We start from the raw sequence: 6,386 nt of genomic DNA, 5'->3' as shown, positions 1-6,386 counted from the left end.
AAAAAAAAAAAAAAAAAAAATTAATAATAATAAATGAATAAAATTCTCATAATGCTCATCCATCAAAAATCTTGTGATACTAGGGTTTCTAATAGAGCTGCTTATCCCAAGTTGTTAGTGTACAAAGGAAGAGGATTAGTATTGACAAGCACTAATTTATAAATTAAAAAAGGCGGTTGGGGGTGGGGGGAATGCCTCTGAACCAATTGCATTTCCCACGCCTCCTAACATGAGATTTTTTTTTTTCCCTTGAAAAGATGAACAAAGAAATCTCTTGTGAATCAACATAGAAACACTATTGGTTCAAAGAACTCCTTCCTCTGAAAAAAAAAAATTTCTAGAAAAATCCAACCAAATCTTTTAAGCATAAAAGTATAGAATTGACCAATGTTTATCAAATTAGGGAATTCATACCCAGCTAGATCCTATCCTCGAATCACCTTTTCAAGAAGTATCTATTTAATCATGTATGAGCCACTCCAGTTGAGTCTATAAATTTCTCCTAGATCATGTATGGATGTTTTTTGTTCCTTAAGCACTCATTGTAGTTGACATAGTAACATAGTACGATTTTCTTGTTGAATGGAAGGATCATCCTTTGCTAATACTTTTTCATGTTTTCCATAACATGCATCATCTTTTCATTGATGAGATCCAATCTGTCAATTGATTTCATCGAATCATCAGATTCTGAAAACATGCTCTCTATCAGTACCCTTAGGAAGGGGTTTCCAACGCCAATAATGAAAGTGCGTTCTCCATGCCATAAACAAATGAGCATGACATTGCCCCCAGTCAACATACAAATGGATGTTATGTAGGGCTAAGAAAGTGTAAAGTAACTTATCTCCTTTGAATTGTGATCCCTAATGTGGGTATCTCCCTCACGCATTCTATCTTTGCTACCTATTTCTTTCTCAATTCCTGTTCTCATTTTGTTTTTGTCGAACTTGATGGGCTTCTACACTCTTTCAATGCTTAAATGTACAAATTTTCCAACACTTATTTCCTCTATTTGTGCGTGGTGGAGAGGGGAATCGTCGTAAAGTTTTTGAATCTCTGAAAGGAAGAAGATATAAAATAAAAACCGAATAAAAATCGATCACTAATTGGTTTTGGTTTAAAATTTTAAAACTGATGATTCAGTTTTGATATATGTTAATTATATTGAATGAATTAAACCCAACCGATTTACACCCACTATATACCTTTCACTAATCTAATCAGTGTGAAATCTCTGTTAACCATGGATTAAGAGAAATTGGGTCCAAAGTTTTATTTATTTATTTATTTATGATTTCTCTTGCCGCCTTCTCCATGGGCACCACAGCCAAACAAGACCATACCCCACCCCCACTCAATTAAATAATGACATCATTTCCTCGTACCTCAGAAATTAACAAGAATTTTCCCAGTTGGAAAACATGCGAAAAGGTGAGAAGGAAATAATTTATAGTATTTGCATACAATCCTATATGGACTTGCTCACTTCATTTCCTGCCTTTAATTGATATTCGTCAACACAGTTTATTGTCTTCCACACAAAAAGAGATTCGAGTTAGTGTGAAGAGAGAGAGAGAGAGAGAGAGAGAGAGAGAGAGAACTGCGTACGCTACGCGGTTAATTAATTACTACTGTACAATGAGGTAAGGTCGACATTAATGGAAGGTGGAGCCGATTAGAGCAGAGAGAACACCGGAGTGATTAGGACACTAGAGGAGAGAGATCACTAGTTTTTTCCTTCAGTAGTCTTTGATCAGCCGCACTCCAGCTATGTCATGTTATAATTTAATTGCTTAATCAATATAACCTAAATATAACCTATCTTTTTTTTTTTTTGCTAAAAATGGATATTCGGGTCATATCGGGATTGAATTAAAACCATTCAACTTTCACTGAAAGCAGTGAAGAGCACTAAACACCCACGTGTGAATGGCCCAAGATATGCCTAGTGGGAGTCGAACTTCGAATGTCTGAGCTTATGGCTCGTACCAAGTTCGTTGTTCACTAACTGTGTTATCCCGTTGGATTCAATATAACCTATCTATTGAACATGAAACATAACAATAAGAGATCCAATGATAAACTTGTATTTGGAAGCATATTGTATTGAGAACTTCTCCGTTGATCTTGTCTACTCTCTCTTCTATAATGGTTAAGATTAGCAATTAATAGGCATTGGAGTTTGGATCCGCTGTTCATATGATCACCCGGTTGTATAAGTCAGCATCCAACATACTTGTCCCACTCTTTGCCATTACAAGAATAAAATGGGTATATTTGAAAATAAAAGAGACAAGTGTTGGATATTGAGATGTAAAACCAAGTGATTGTACCAGTAGCTAATCTTATCTCTTGGCATTACCACTAATTTATAAATTGAAAGAGCAATGACCAACCCTATTACAAAGAACAACTCTACTTTCTCCCATAATAAAACCAAATTGTTAACAAGTTCACATTTTGCTATACATCTTAAGGCAGTTAACTAAAAACCATTACCCGTTGAAGAGATCACCATCCGTATTAGGCTTATCCTACCAAATCCATTAATCAATAACCTTTTCACTAATCCAAACATACAATTACTGTGCTAAGTTGACTACTTGTGAAAACATTACAAGTCATCCCTCTGTATTGCAATAACGTGCACGGACTGTTCAATGTACTGAAGTTCCAAAGCGACCAAATAAAGGCAAGTCTTATCTAGAGAACATGAGCAGGGTTTCTATTATCTTTGTCTCAAATTCTAGATCTGTTTTGAAGAATGACCCGCTTCAACATATTTTGATGACGACCTAAATGAGATTTTTTCTGAGATCTGTGATGGTAGCAAGGAGTGTGAAATTTGAGGTTTTTCTTATTAGGGTTTCTATAATAGTTTTCTTGCCGTGATTTGGATGTTCTTGAGAGAGTTTTCCATTGTAACTTTTCTTTCAAAATAGTGAATCGTCTTCTTCTTCTTCTTCTCCTGAGGATGTAGCAAATCACATCTCGCGTTAAATCTCCATGTTGTGTGAATTTTTGTCTTTTTCATACTTGATAGATTTGTGTGTGTGAATGACAAGGTTGTGCCTTGTCATTTACGAAGATTTAAATAAGATTGCTCCAAAGAAGAAGAAGAAGATAGACAAGTTAAAGATAGGAATAACGACCCTATCAAGATGAGCTTGTTTTTCTTTGTTAGAGAGAAATAGTTTAGGCTTCATATCTGTGAGTTTGGTTTTGTCAAAGAAGAATTTTCAGCAATTTTCTTAGTCCATAATATGTGGACCATAGATGATCATGACATGAATAACACTTGACCAAAGTGGTCTTTAAAATTATATCTTAATTAATTAGGGTTTTTTAATTTCCACTACAAAAGATTCATGATTGCAACTTACAACATTAGGTATAATTTAAATTAAGGGATATGATTTAAAGAAAGACAGAATGTTTTTCCTGGTCGAATTAAGCTTATACTGACTGACTAACTGGGCCGTTGAGAGTGGAGCGTCCACCACGCATTGTTCCAACTCCCAAATCGCAACCACATTCAATGAATAAACAAACGATGGTGGGAGAGGGTGACTAACGTATTGAAGGGCTCCATTATTGGATTTTAATCATATAGACGACCAAAGCAGTCTATTCAACATGGAAGATGAGTGGGTGGTTTATGATTATCATAGTAATCAGCGTTTAAAAATTAGGGCTCGCTAAACTAGTTAAGTCGAAGGCTTGAATAATCTTTATTAACAAAGAAAAAAAAAAGTTTTAAAAACCAGGAATGAGGATCTGAATCAGATTGGAATTGATCAAAATTGGTAATGATGGGCTACAAAACCTCTAAACCTTAGTTTTCATATAGAATTGGTCTCACCCAAATTGGCCCGAATCAGCGGATTTGATCCGATTTTTAAAACCTTAATAGTGATATGGGCATGGAAGTGGGTGGATCAAACTTCTTGCATGGGACTCCATGCATCAATAGGTAACGCCACCATGCAATGCAATCCACTCCCATTAGCTCATAAGCAGGGATGGGGGGGAAATAGAGGATTGGGCTGATTGCAAACAAATTATTGTGGATTGGTTATCGCAAGATAACAAGAAAGGATGGCCTTGGAATATGTATATGATGTTATCTGATAGATCTAAAACTCGGATGGGGCTCTTCCACTACGCAATAGAGGCGGCGGTTCAAATCCAACGCCCTGGAGCTCTTCGAGGCGCATGGTTATGTGTTAAGTTCCATGTCAAGGTGCTCCATGCCGTTGGATCTGAGCCACCGCCTCTATTGCATGCGCAGTAGAGGAGCCGAAAAATATGATAAAGTGTAACAGATCTTCAATGGTGGTGGCAAATGATGACTTGGCTAGGAAAGCTAGGTTACACAATTTAAGATGTTGTATTCAAGATGTTGATATACACTAGTGTTCCCATGAATCTATCTCTCTCCTCTCTCATGTGAAAAGACATCTCTATCTCTTATTTAGGTAAAGAGAGAGATAGACACAAAAAGTGTTGGCATAAGCTAAGCTCTCGAACAAATTCCCCATATATAATATAGAAAGGGGAGGGATTCTCTAGTTTGATGGACCATGGTGGTCTAGGGAAAGGAGAGGGATAAAAATCACATTCTAATTAAGGGGTAGCTCGGACACTTCGTCCAATAAAACGACTTCTATTTGTTGACCCATTTCTAGTCCATCCAGCAGAGAAATTTTCTCCGTAAAAAATGATGAATGTCTCCACTGGTGAGGTGACCATGTGGTGAAAACATCTTTTGCCACAGATGTGGTGGTGTGACGAGTATTCGATGGCCAAAATGACATCGGAACATGTGCCGATATCATCTCTACCATCCGATGCTCGTCGCACTGCCGCACCCGTGACAGACAATCACGTCGTATCTAATGGCCAAAATGACATCGGAACATGTGCCGATATCGTCTCTATCATCCGATGCTCGCCACACTGCCGCAGCCATGGCAGACAATCATTACTCGACCATGTGACTACTGTTGAATCATCTTGACACTCCCCCGCTATGTTGACAAAATTGAAACTACCCCTCCCGAATATAATCCTACATATTGATGCCCATGGTGGTTGAAAGGAAACTAGGCCCATGTAAAAATAATGGGAATAAGTTCCCTGATATGCCAGGGGAGGGTGTTCTAACTCCTTGATCTCTATTTTTCCCCTCTTCACATGATATAACTCTGCCACCCTTTTATGTACAAAATCATTTTGTCACATCTCATTGGTTTGCTCCTTATACTGCTTGATCAAAGGTTACTCTCACAATAATCTTTTACAATAATAATAATAATAATAATAATAATAATAAATAAATAAATAAATAAATGCAAAACGTTTTCCTACAGTTGTTTAAAAAGCAATCTCTTTAGTGTGTATATATAGTGTTGTCATGTGGCAAATCTAGTTATTGGATTTCTAGGCAATGCCCCAAATAGGCCATGTATCAAATTTCAGCCACAAATTTAATAATTTTCAATCTCATCTAATGACATACCCTATTGTATATGTCCATAAACATTTATTGGTACTCCAACCATTAATGGAGGTCTCCTAATTTTTAAATGTTTTACTTTTCTACTTGGACAAATTTTGTCTGAACTAAAACTTGACATATAAACAGGAGACTTTGGAATCTCACAATATTTCGACCCAATCCAACTTGTCATATGACAGATATATGTGCTTGTTAAAAAATTCCTTCCTTGGCATATGTTTTATAAAAACTAGGTCAAAAAATAGCTAAAGTAGTAAACTTTCAGCACTAAACATAGGCGCTATAAAATTACTTTTTTATTGGATAAATACATCATCACATTGGAGATGATATAGATAGTCCAAAAGAATTAAATAATATAAAAACACATGTGTAGGTATCCATTAAAGAGATTCCTTGTATAATGTTTTTGTTCTAAAAATTATGTCCATAAAAAATTACTAAATAATAAATTTTCATGCACTAAACACAAACACTATAATTAGCACTTTTTTATAGGCAGATATAGTGTCCATTTGGGAGATTCATTCCTTAATGCCCATATTATAAAAACTAAGTTCATAAAAAAATAACTGAAGTAGTGAACTTTCAGCACTAAACACAAGCATTATAAACAATTTTTTTATTAGATAAATACATCATCACAGTATCTTCAAAGATGTCCCAATTATCAACCTAGTGAGGATGATATGTATATAGCATAAGAAAAAGAAAGGATATACAGACACATGTAGAGGTCCATACATCTTTGTGTTATAAAAAGTATGTCAATAAAAAATAGCTGAAGTGTGGTAAACTTTCAACACTAAACACAAGCATTATAGCTAGTACTTTACTTATCAGCAGATTTAGGGTCCATTAA

The sequence above is a fragment of the Macadamia integrifolia genome, chromosome 10 (assembly GCF_013358625.1).
Source record: "Macadamia integrifolia cultivar HAES 741 chromosome 10, SCU_Mint_v3, whole genome shotgun sequence".
Taxonomy (NCBI): domain Eukaryota; kingdom Viridiplantae; phylum Streptophyta; class Magnoliopsida; order Proteales; family Proteaceae; genus Macadamia; species Macadamia integrifolia.
This window is presented reverse-complemented; position numbering follows the sequence as displayed.